This window comes from Heteronotia binoei, chromosome 18 (genome assembly GCF_032191835.1).
Source record: "Heteronotia binoei isolate CCM8104 ecotype False Entrance Well chromosome 18, APGP_CSIRO_Hbin_v1, whole genome shotgun sequence".
Lineage (NCBI taxonomy): Eukaryota > Metazoa > Chordata > Lepidosauria > Squamata > Gekkonidae > Heteronotia > Heteronotia binoei.
Window position 1 is genome coordinate 19261558 of NC_083240.1, and position 13019 is coordinate 19274576.

The 13019-nt window shown below is 44.1% G+C and overlaps 1 protein-coding gene across 8 annotated transcripts in view; it reads right to left on the minus strand.

Moving 5' to 3' along the window:
* Positions 1–8236, minus strand: part of ZNF362 (zinc finger protein 362) — a 45423-nt gene extending 37187 nt beyond the window's left edge. Inside the window, exons 1-2 of one of the 8 annotated variants that reach the window (XM_060259309.1) lie at positions 7372–7439; positions 6426–6520 (exon numbers count right to left, since the gene is read on the minus strand). The gene's annotated coding sequence lies outside the window, so the exon portion shown is untranslated. Of the gene's footprint in view, positions 1–6425; positions 6521–7371; positions 7462–7878; positions 7991–8123 lie in introns of those variants that run through there. The other 7 variants (XM_060259316.1, XM_060259317.1, XM_060259312.1 and 4 more) reach the window with 7 other exon arrangements.
* Between the last annotated feature and the right edge of the window lie 4783 nt (positions 8237–13019).

Genomic DNA, 13019 nt, shown 5'->3' on the forward strand with positions numbered 1-13019 from the left:
GCCTGTTGTAACTCTGTGTGAGTCACTGCTCTGGCCTGGATGCATTCCAAATCAGAGAGCAAATCGAGCTCACTGAATTGCACCGTGACACATGGGGCAGGCAATTTTTATAAAGAAAGTGACAAACAATAGTGAAAGACACCTCCAATTTACTGAGCGGGGGGGGGGGAGGGGGGAGGTGTGCCTCAGCTTTCAGAAGTCTGGGGAATACCAAAGCAAGTCTTTTCATGACCATTAAATGGAAACTGTCCCATACACTGGAACAACCTTCCCAACAAACCACTCAGTCATTTCAAACATTAGCCAGCATTTAGATTGGTGTTGAAGAGGAAATCAACAGAAAAAACAGCAAATACCAGTCATCCCAGTATCTTTGCACTCACTGGCCAGAATGCAGGAGGTTTCTTCCCACTGAGCCAGAACACAGCCTTGTTACCAATTAATTAATTCTTGGCCTTGCTAATGTCACATGTGCCACTCATTTGTGACTGACAAGCCTCCATTGTCTCCTTAAAGAAAATATGAGGATTTCTTTTTTATTGAATGAAAGCTGAAAATTAATGGAAGGGGCTAGGAATATCTCCACTGAGGGGCACTAGCCTTCTGTCGTAAACATATAAGGAGGGGCAGACTGCAAGGCATACGTTTTCCTTTTAAAGCAGCTTAGTTATTATATGCCCAAGATAGCAGTTACTTTTGAAATGGGCCTTTACTACAGGCAGTCTGTACCTTCTCAGAAGGGGCCATACACAATACATACAGCCACATACAAGGGATTTCCAGCAGCAGGTCCAAATGTTGGGACTGCAATCAATTACTTCTCCATGGCACCAACAAAAATGGCCGTTTCATATATAATTTCAGGAGGTCACCAATTACCCTCTCGTCACAGCAGTCTGTTAAATCAGTCTACATCAGATTTCTGTTCTTTTCAGGGTATTATTTCAACATTCTGGCTTTCAAAACTCAAAGGCTCAAGTAGGACAGGTCTCAAAGCGGAAGCCCGGTGGCTACCGGCCTCCAACTTCCTGTGCTGCCAGGGCTGCCAGCCAGAGAGGCCAGTGCTGGCATTTCCAGCTGGGAGATTTATAGAACTGTGTATAATGCTCCTGGCTCAGATGGTCAGGTGATATAGCAAGGCCAATCCAATAAGACCAAACGGTATAAAGAGCTGACTTCCTCAGCATAGGAGGAAGCTGAATGATGGTCTGTAGGGCCCTAGGGCTGATCTTGCAGAGCTCTTCTCATGTTTTACAGGAAGCAATGGAGCCCATCCTCCCAATGTTCAAGGCTGGGGAAACGACATGTCCAAGTAGTAGCAGAAAGAAATTCTGGCAGGTCTCCTGACTTCTGTTTGGAGGCTATACTGTAGTAGTGAAGAAGATGATATTGGATTTATATCCCGCCCTCCGCTCCGAAGAGTCTCAGAGCGGCTCACAATCTCCTTTACCTTCCTCCCCCACAACAGACACCCTGTGAGGTGGGTGGGGATGGAGTGAGCTCTCACAGCAGCTGCCCTTTCAAGGACAACCTCTGCCAGGGCTATGGCTGACCCAAGGCCATGCTAGCAGGTGCAAGTGGAGGAGTGGGGAATCAAACCCGGTTCTCCCAGATAAGAGTCCGCTCACTTAACCACTACACCAAACTGGCTCATTTAAGTAGTGATACTTAAGTGTTGAGCTGCGTGCCCTACGATTAATATAAAATAAATTCCAGTCTGACATTTGTGTAATTTACAATGATTAGATACATAACAAAGGGAAGAAAAGAGTGAAGGAAACAAGAACACACCACTTCTTTGTTGCTAGAGGGCCAGACTGAAAACGGCTGGTCACTCAGGGTGTTTTTTTTTTTTGTAGCAGGAACTCCTTTGCATATTAAGCCACACACCTCTGATGTAGCCAATCCTCCAAGAGCTTACAGTAGGCCCTGTACTAAGAGCCCTGTAAACTCTTGGAGGATTGGTTACATAAGAGGGGTGTGGCTTAATATGCAAAGGAGTTCCTGCTACCAAAAAAAGCCCTGTGGTCACTTATGGCGAATCATAATTAGGAGATCAGGCAAAGAATATGGCTCAAAAGTTGGTTGTTCTCTATTCTATCATAAAAACACAGCCTTGGGCTATATAGTCAAGCAGGCTGGTATCCTTCTCAGCATTATTTACCAGAATGCTAGATGGTAAAAGTAAAATAAAGTTTTGGTCGAAATAAGTAAGACCTCATTCAAACCTGCAGAAACTGCCCTTGGCGGCTACATTACTCATCCGGCCCTCCCAAAATGAAACCTGGGCTGCCTCTTTTTAGAATCTAGGTCCAAGCAATCTTTGGATGGCTTTGTGTATTACATAAGACAGTCCAAGGATGAAGCCCCATTCCCTTCACAAGGCCTTTAAAACCATATGTTATCCTTTGAGGGATTTGGGGAGAACATGTAATAGGCCATGAAGAACCATTCTACCGCATGTTTGGCACTGGGTCCACAAAAAACTACTAGCCACAGAAAAAAATTTTGGTCTCAGAAAAGTCCTTACCTAAATTAGCCATTTCTGGCACAATGAGCTTGAAGAAAAACTGCTAGTTCTTTTTAAGATGAAAAGCTCTTCTCTGCCTGGTCACTTACCAGACAATTCTTAACTACCTGCCTGGTCACTTACAAGGCAATTCTTACTACCAAAAGGGACCATTGGACTAGGTATTTTCCAGCCTGAGCAAAGTGCATGAATTCTGGGTCAAAATGTCCTGGGTTCAAATTTCAACTCTGTTATTAGACAGCCTAAATTGTCTCAGAGCAACAATCATACCAGCCTACCTTCCCAGGCTATTACAGAAATGACTGAGATCCCAAGCTGAGCTCTCAAATGCACAGAATCAGTGGCAACCCCTCAAATTAATCTTATAACATCAGGGGGAGCACATCTAGTGCTTCCAACCTCTCAAGGATACACCTACTCAAAAAAGTGCTGTGAGAACCAAAGCCTCATACTGAATCAGACAGGGAATAATAGTTTGGAGTTCCTCATCAATTTGAATATAGGGAAGGAGAAAAGGGGAGATCCCTTCTGAGCATAACACTGGCAGGGAAGTGAATATCAGAACTTCCTTTTGGGGGGTTCCCAAAGAAGCCCCCGTCAGCAACTACTTGTTCACAGAGCACATATGTTGGATGGGAAAAGGGCAAGAGTTCCATCCAGAGACTCACTTCCATCAGTCAAAAGACATGCAAAGGGCTCTTCAACTCTTCCACCTCCCCCCCCCCCCCCAATGGATAGCTTCTTGCCTTCAGTCCTTCAGCGGCTCACTTCCATTGCTAACAGGTCGGCTCATGCATGGGAGTCATTATCTGAAGGACACAAGAAGGCAAACTCTGCCAAAGCTATAGGACACACACAAAGGGCTCCTGTTAACTTTAATCATCACCACTGTGAACATGAAGAGAGGCTTTGGCAACATTCACACCTTTTTGACACACCACAGCTTCTCCCCCTCCACAGAAATCAAAGCTCAAAGAACCATAAGCAGCTATGAAGAATTCTGCCCAAGCCTCTTCTGCTTTATAGTGGGGAGGAGGGAGTTAAAGAGCCCTTTGTCCCTATCTCAGCTTTTTGCCAAAGGAAGCCAGTAGACAGACCTGATGATGGAACATCTTGTGTTAAATATTAGCTGGCAAGGATGTCCACATCGTATCTGTAGGCATATGCACCACGCATGTCTTAGGGACAAATGTGTTTTATCATAAAGCAGTTAGTATCTTGTCACCGCTATGTTAGAGGCGATGTTCAAGTAGCTCATGGCTGTTGTCCACAAGTACGCTACTCTAGGCCTCATGGCATGAGCCATGGAACCTGGAAAGGTGAATGATGGTGCCACACTTTGGTCATCTTAGAGTGCCCCTTAGAAGTTAGAAGAGATGACTCTGTCCGCTGGCTTACTCCCATGTGATCAGGAAACACACAAAGGCCTCTGCCACCTCCCCAAGTAAGCATCTAGTTCCTGCCTTTTTTGCCCCAAGCTGCTTGCCTCCATTTGCATTTGCCAACATACAGAACTAAATAGCTGAGAAGGACAAAGGACACACTCTTCCATAGCCTGTGATGCCACTTATTTTGGAAAGCAGGGAGCTAAGGAGCCCTTTGCCTAGCTTTTGGAGTGAACAATGTAAGACAGGAGGGGCTCTGCCAAAGCCTCTTCTGCAAGTCACACAGGCAAGAAGGGATTTAGAGAGGCCTTTGCTTGTGTCCCACATGAGGTAGAAAACAACTGAAGTGTATAAACAAGGGATTAGGGACTAGGCTTAGGGGTAAGGTTAGGAAGCCCTGAGGCACCCAATGTTCCCTCTAAACTGCAGAGTCTTGTGAGCAAAAATTCCACTTTGTGAGCTACTGCATCAATTAGTGTGCCCCGGGGGTCATCCTTCCTGAGCTAAGGCAGAAATGTGTGAGCTGGAGGCTAAAAATCTGTGAGCTAGCTCAAACTAACTCAGCTTAGAGGGAACACTGGGCACCAGTTGCTTCTCTGTGCCATGGAAAAAGAAAAATGGCTACAGTCCCCATAAGGGATAGTCTCCTGACCGAATACTTATAATAAAGAACAGTGTTAGAAGCCCACCACCGTTTCTGCACCTCTCTAGTTTCCAGGTGTCATCAAGGAAGCCATCAAAGGGTAGACAGAAAAGAGCAGGATTAAAATATAATAAATTAAAATAATAATAAAGCCCTATGTGTAAAGCAGTAACACCTCCCCAGTTCGTTCTTCTAGAAATGCATACACAACTAGTCGGTGGCCCAATTTTGCATTCATGCAGTTTGTTTCCTAAACCTTGATAGTAGAGGTACACTGCTTTCTACAATGAAACAAGAGGATTCATTCTCATACCCAACATGTTTACTTTTTAAGGAAATAATGACGGGCTTGCCTTATCTTTCTGTGCAAATCAGTGTTCTATACATGTTTCCTGCCTGGAAGGAGACTATTTTATTTTACTTTGTTTGCCTCACTTTTAGTCCTCCTTTCTCACTAAGATTCAAGGCAGAAAAGCCTAGATCAGGGACTCATACAGAGATGCAACGGGTAGCCTTCCCTGCAGCCATATAATTCTGCGGCTTTTCTGCACTGGGAAAGATCTCTTGGTGAAGGGGTGCATCAAAATTACTCATCCACAGCAGATAGGAAGAACAGATAAATGAATTATGCACAAATATTACAGGCCTCCTCCATGGGTAGAAATGTTGGGCTCCCAGAAGCCTCTAATAATAAAAAACATTGACAGCTAGCGGCACATTAGGGATTCTCTCACAGAACACAATTTGGGATTTCACTGGACCAGCATCCTGTGTAAATCCATTCGCAGGATGCTATGGTAGCACAGGAACATAGAAATCACATGGAAAATTCACTATTTATACCAATCCCAATTCAGTTCTCACTGCTGGTGTGGTTCTTTGTAGGTAGCATTTTTCATTCATAAGCATGTATAGGTCACCCACAGTCCTTCCCATAACATAAGGACTGGCTCACTTTCGGTCCTGTATTTTCTTCTACCAAGAGAACTGTGAAGGTACTTCACTCTAGGAAGCTGTGGTCTTGAATTCATAACCCTTGCACATGAAGGCAGAACCATTCACTTCTCATAGAGAAAGTCTACACTTAACATGACTGATGGCCCAAGGCGAAGAACAGTAAAGCAGCATCAATCAAGTATATATAGGGCACGTCATCAAAGAAGAATTCTGTGTGATCCAAAAGCTTGCATACTTCATAAACTAACAAAAGCTAGTTAGTTTTTCTCCCCCTCCCCCCCAAAAATTCTCTTTATATAACGCTTCCCTGTCTTATTCTCTATAACCAAGAGATCAAACAATGTCTTCTATGGCAAAAAAACAATAACCCCCCCAAACACAAGGATAATCTTAATCCCAAATTTTCAGAGCTGCCTCATGGTCAAAACTCAACGCAGGACTCCACCTTCCAAAGGCCTCCCATTCGGCCTAGGCAACAAATCAAACTTAAATCAAGCTGGCAGTTGGAAGAAAAGGACAGCAAATTCAGACCTCAAGCCCTTCCAGAGTTAGCCAGGACATATAAATCAAACAAAAGGAAATACATCTAGGCACTGTAGATTAATGCACAGCAAAACGTAGGTCCAGTAAAAAGGCACAATTCCTAACTACAGTTATCCCCACCCTCCTTCCCAAAATAAATTCATACTTGTCCTAAGACACACTGCCTCTTTTAGTGCAATGATGTAACATTGTTCCACAGCGACTACCTAGCATACTGGGTTCCAAATATCTTTAAAATTGTGTATATAATCGACATCACATATATGGAAAGACACATATAGACATACACATGAAATCCACGTTTCTCTAACACACAGATCTCTCTCTCTCCAGAACTGCAAGACGAGGGGGGGGGGGAGAATCTCACCATTCTTTATAGCTGCAGATTCCACACTATGAAAATAGCACATTCCACTCCCATATAGCAAATTTCCAAAGTATTCCTCAGCAAACCTGGCATTTCTAAAAAAAACACAACCCTCTTATTTTTCGAAAGCAAGAAATAATACAGAAATTGTCCACCTTTAAAAACAAAGCAACCCAAAGCCACATCTTTAAAAAGAAAAAAAGGAAGTATAATCAGATTCAAATGAACTTTTTCCATTTAATACGCCAAACGGGGGGAAAACAAATAAATCCTGTTAATCGGGGGTGGGGGGTTTCCCTTGACACAATATTTCCCTAGGCAACTTTTGCACGAGTTCACTTCAGATATTAAAACAGCCGGTTTCCTATTTAATTTTTTTAAAAAAGTGCAATTAACACACAATTCTCGGCGCAAGGGAAAGAAGGGAAAAAATAGACACCCCACCAGACAGCGCAACATCCCCCACACAACCGCAAACGGCAAAGCAAGGAAGATTTTTTTTTTTTAGAAAAAAGGCAAAACAAAACAAAACACCCCTTTCGGTGCCCCCTTTCCCCCCCTTCTCCGCCGCCTCTCCCACATTCTCAGACAGTTTTTATTAAAATTTGCAGACAAAAGGAAAACAAAAATGGCAGCCTCGCTTATTTTTAAAACAGAACAGGGACGCCATATTCTGCAGATCTGCAAAAAACCGGAGAAATCTAAAGCTTGCCTGAGCCGAGAGGGGAGAGGAGCGAGGAGGAAAAAAAAAAAATCCAGGCAGCTACAAAAGTATAAAGTCGGAGGGGGAAAAAAGAAAAGGAGGGGGGAAAAGCCTCTCCCTTTGCCATCGCTTTAGATGCGTTAAATCATTGGTGGCCGGAGAACTGCACCAAAGGGGTATTTTATTTTATTTTTTGAATAGCCCGGCTTTTATTTATTAAAAAAAAAAAGACACTTCCTATACCAATACACATGCTCCACTTTCAAATTGCAACCCAGCCAGCGATCCGTCTGCAAGGAAGAAAATGGGCTCCCCCTTAAGCTTCCTTTCCCCCCTCTTCCTCCTCCTTCTCCACCCGCCCAAGCTTCAGTACGTCGGGGAGAGGAGGAGGAGGGGGCACCGGGAAGATAGCCCCCCCCCCGATCTGGACACTGATCGGGTGCAAATCCATGCATTCACATTTGCACACAGCTGAGGGGGGGGGGGGAAGCCCTAACCAACCCAAGCGAAGCTCTTTTTTTTTTTCTTTTGCAAAGCTTTTCCCCGGCAGCCTGTGCTTAGCCGAACTAGAAACTGACATGCATTCTGCAAAAGAGAACAAGACAGGCAAGGCTAAAAGTGCATGCAACTTTACGAGATTTAGGGATCCATTTAAACCCCCTCGCCCTCCCTTATTTCTCTCCCTCCCTCGAAATCTTTGCCTTGAGAGTTTAGGTTTTTTTTGGGGGGGGGGGTAGAAATAATACACACCTTGAATTGCAGAGAGTTTTGCAAACGGGTTTTGGGGTTTGCAAACAGACATGGGAAGGGAAATAATTTTTTAAAAAGAAAAAAAAATAATCCCACCCAAGTTTACAGCTGGAAAAAAAATCCCTCCCCCCCCCCGCGCCGATCTTGGGATGGTCCGTCTGTCTAGCTTGGATTTTTTCTTTCCTTTCCCCTTTTCCCCCCTCCCCCCCTCCCCCGCTGTGTGGTTATAAGGCTTTAGTTCAAACCTTCCGGGTCGCCCTGCAGTTCACTTCTGGTTTCTGCACGCACCAAAGCCAGCGAAAGGGTTGGTTTCCATGCGATCCAAAGAACAAGAAAATATTCCTTCTTGGCAATTGATCCCTCCCTTCTCCCCCCCCCCCTCCCGTTTTTTCTTTTGAAAAAAATCTTATATGGGGAGATTTAGAAGAACCTTCCTGGTCTAATTTTTTTTTATTTATTTTTTTTAAGATTCACTTCTTGCAAGAGAAACTGGGAGCAGTTTCTAAAATGGGCAGATACAGAATTCGCAGGAGAGATTGGGGGAAGGGGAGGAAGGGAAACAGGAGAGGGAGCCTTTGGAAAAGAAAACATTGGGGGGTGAAAGGGGGTGGGGGAGATCTGCTGGGTGGTAGTGGAGGAGGAGAGGGGGGAGGAGGAGGAGGAAGGGGGGGGAGTGGGTTTGGCAGCCTGCAGAATGTGCCCAAACACTGCTTTGCGGAGAGGGTGGGCTCGTTTGTATTCCCCACCCTCCGTGGACTCTTAAGGCTCACCCCCCCCACCCCCAGCAGAGAAAGTTGCCCTAAGCTATCCTCATTTTCTGGCTTGGCACCAAGACAAATTCACAAGCTTCTCTCTACATTCTGGGCTGGCTTCTTTCTTTCCTTTTTTACCCTTTGGTAGCTTTACCAAGAGGTAGGTACCTGCTAGCATGTGCCTGTAAGAAACTGCAATCCCCGTTCTTGCTCCCCGCACTCTGAGACCATTAGGGTAGTCTGTGACAACCAGAATCCACTGTTTCAAGGGGTTTAAAACAGGATTAAGACACAGCTTTGTGTTCCAGTAGGGGCCCATGCTGCTGCTGCTGATACATTAGCAAGAGAAGTCCCTGCCCCCAAGGAGACTACAGTCTAAAATTGGACATAAGAGAGAGATGAGGAGGGGAGGGAAGAGGAGCATGGGATGGAAAAAAAAATCCATGTCGATTGTGCAGGTTTTAGCATTGTTTCAGCAGGGTCACCCATGAAGATGACCTATACTGAATCAAACCGTTAATCCATCAAGGTCAGTATTGTCTACTCAGACTGGCAGCAGCTCTCTAGGCAGAGCTTTCTCCTTTTTTCATTTACTCCAGAGACCCAGGCAAAGGGCACTTTAACCTGCTCATCCCTTGAGTGAATTGGCAAAGCCCTTGAACTGTTGAATAGAACACAAATGAGGGCAGGATGCTAGATTCCCTAGAATGAAACACTCTCATTCCCAACACAAGCACAATATGTTTTGTGCATTATTTTGTAGGCCAATTTGGGCAGATATTTCTAAGTAAGGTGATAAACGTACTGCCACTGATACACTGTGAAGATCCCTGACCAAGTAACGGGTCATTTTGCACTGGATAGTAGTAGGCAGGGCTTTTTTTTTTTTAGCAGGAACGCACAGAAACGCAGTTCCAGCTGGCTTGGTGTCAGGGGGTGTGGCCTAATATGCAAATGAGTTCCTGCTGGGCTCTCTGTACAAAAAAAGCCCTGGTTGTAGGTAGGAACACTGGCTTGGAAAGATGGACAAAGGGCTCTTTAACTCCCACCTTCCCAGTGTAAACAGACCCTGTCTTGAAAGTCATCTTTTAGTGGAAGAACGGGATAATAATGTGATATTGTTATTAGCAGTAGCCTTCAGTTAGCACATTTCCACGGTCTGAGCCTCCTATTCATCCAATTGTTTGTGTGTTTATTTTGATGTTCTGCAATTTTCAACCAAAGAAACAGGATTCAGTAAACGGGACTGTGTTCAAGGGATAATATTCTAAACCACCTTCCATTATACTTTAATGCACGCTGTTTTTCTAAGGGCTAACTTATATCATTTCTCTTTTAGAACAGTGTATCAGAATATTTGGGTTTTTTGTGGGGGGGTTTTGTCTTTTTGTATTGACATACTCAAATGGGGGATATTGGCTGTTTGTCTTATTGCATATACTAACCATCTTATGGCAAACTATATGGATGTTATAATCTCTTGAGAAACCATGTCCTCTATTTAAACTAACAAAGCCAGAATGTTACCTAGATTTAAGGCACCTGCACCTACGACAGTAATCTACTTTTTATCACTCTCCAATGTTTTTTTAACCCTGTTTTGTCCTACACTAACAAACACAGATCCCTATTTGGGATTCTTTTAATCTGCTAAAAACATTCCCATGATTCCACACTGTTCACTTATATTAAGCATTGCTGCTTGCCATTCCCATTTTGTCTGATGAAGTCTGCTTAAGAGCATACGAAAGCTTACATTCTAAATAAAACTTAGTTGGTCTTAAAGGTACACTTGTCTACTGCTTTGTTCTAAGTCAATCAAAATGTTTACTAAACTTTATCTGGAAAAGACTTCGAACAGCAAGAGATAAACTCAGGCATTGTAAGAGAGATTGTTATCTTAAAATGATAAGATCCAGCAGAGACATAAGCCAACTCTTCCAGCCCTCAAGATTTATTATGTATTGCTTATTTACCCCTTCTCCCCCTAACCTCACAAACCCAAGGGATCAAATGAGGAAACTGAATATTAATTATTGAACCCTATCATGCAATCTCAGAACCTAGGTTTTTTTAAAAATATGTCTTGTGCTGCTTCCAGAAGACACGTTCAGGCATTGGTGAATCTCCAGCAATGGTTCTGAAGTTAAGGACTACCTCTCTTCCCACCCTTCGTAACAATTATTTGGTGGTATGTCTGTAGGTCTTCAGGGTCAAGGCAGAACAGGTGGGGGATTACATAGTTTCTCTTAGGCTTGTTGGGCCTAGCTTGTTGAGGGCTCTATAGATAATGCCTTGAGTTGACTTAACCATTCATAGCTGTTACTTCAGGAATTATTAGAACAGTCCTGTAAGATAGATCGGTGCGATTGTCTCTTGGTGGTGTTTCAAGGGTTAAGAGAACAGGGGTGCACTGTTGTCACCGGATGAGAGGAGACTGGAAACAAGGTCTTCCCACTTTGCCCCAGTACATAGGTTTGCTGTCTCACATGCTACTTGGCCCTCCCTGAAGACTGGGACAGGTGGAAGAAAAAGTCTCACTAGCCACTATAGGGCTAGTTCGCTCCTCGGCCCTTGCAGCTGAGATGGATGCATTCAATAAGTGTGCTGCTTCTGCCAAATGCACAGACCCGTAATTACATTTCATCACATTCTCATTTGCGTTGATGAATTACCATATGACTAATGTAGGATTAATTAATCCCGGGGCATGGAGCAGGACAGGGTAGGGGGAGGAAACAGGCTTTTGTGATTGAAATCCTGGGTATCGCAGGTAGGAACATGAGAAAAAGAAAAGCACAAATTGGCTGCATCTTTTGTGCCATCTTACATCTAGGCAATTTACAGGACCAGACCTGTTGAATGTCGGTAGTTGGGAAGGTGTCATTTGTATTCAGAGCAGCTAGCACACTAGTTTTACTAATGACTCCCCCAAGATGGTATAGTGGGTAGAGTGTCACTAGGATTGAGGCGATCCAGGTTTAAAACCTCGCTCAGCCATGAAAGCTCCCTGGATAACCTTGGGCCAGTTACTCTCTCTAAGCCCAGCCCACCTCACAAGGCTATTGTAAGGATAAAATTGAGAATAGGGAAGTAACATTGTAAGCCACTTGGGAGTCCCCAGTGAGGAGAAAGAGATATACAAATAAATAATAGTTACAAAGCAGTTCACCCGGGAACATATTCTCACCTTTAACCGTCTCTAATTACAGATTTACATATTCTGGTAATTCCCAAACTGTGTGTAGGGAATACCTGTGACTCACAAGAAGTAAATCAGTTGAACAGAAAAAGGCTCCTGAGAGCCCAACTATTCAGTCGCAAACAGAGTTACAGCCTTCTAAACCCATTGACCTCAATGGACTTAGAAGACTGTAACCCTTCTTAAGAGTGCACTGCAAGACATCTAGCCACAGAAGAGGGTGCCTGTTGTGTCTCTGTGTCACAAGAAGGGAACCAGGGAGGGTCTTCTACTGGCTGCCACCACTCTGGTAAGGGTCTGTCTGGGAGGGCCCAGAGTACCCACTCGACCCGTGTGTCTTCTTTCTCAGTCTTTTATCTGTGATTGAAGAGATGTGCAGACCCAGGCAGTATAACAATTATTTTATTATAAGTGCTCAAGAACAAACAAGTGGATCTTAATTATTTAGTGCAACAGTGAACAAGGAAATGGTAAAGGTGGTGCAAAGAAAATAAAAGCCTTGACATGACTAACTATACAGTCCCTTCCTTCTGATTCCAACTGTCTCACCAGTCTTTGGATGAGGGAGCTCTCCTGACTGCAGCCTTTTTCCAGACCAGCCTTTTCCAGGAAGAACTCTCCTGACTGCAGCCACTCCAGAGAGAACATTCTTCCTTCCAGGGCTTTTTTGGTAGAAAAAGCCCATCAGGAATTTATTTGCCTATTAGGCAACACCCCCTGATGTCACCCTTGTTTTGCACAGGGCTTTTTGCAGAAAACCCCAGTAGAAACTCATTTGCATATTAGGCCACACCCCCTGGCACCAAGCCAGCTGGAACTGTGTTCCTGTGTGTTGCTGCTCAGAAAAAGCCTGCCTCCTTCTCTAGCTAGGCCTTTTATATCCTTCCTCCCAGGTCTGACTCCTCTGGTCACTGGGCAAGTTTTCCCTCCAAAACTGCTGCTTACCTGATCAGAAGGACAAAAGGGTTTGTGGAAAACATAGGCCCTGTAACTACGTTAATACTAGGTCTAGGATCATGAACAATCTGCACAATTCCTCACTGCTTTCAAGAAACTTAAGACAAGTGTGGTAATTCCAATTGGATGATTCAGTTACCTTGGTTGCATAAATACAGCTTTCTCTCAGAGAAGGGTACCTGATGCAGCTCTGTGCAAGTCTCTTCACTGTGCTCATATTCTAATCTGTT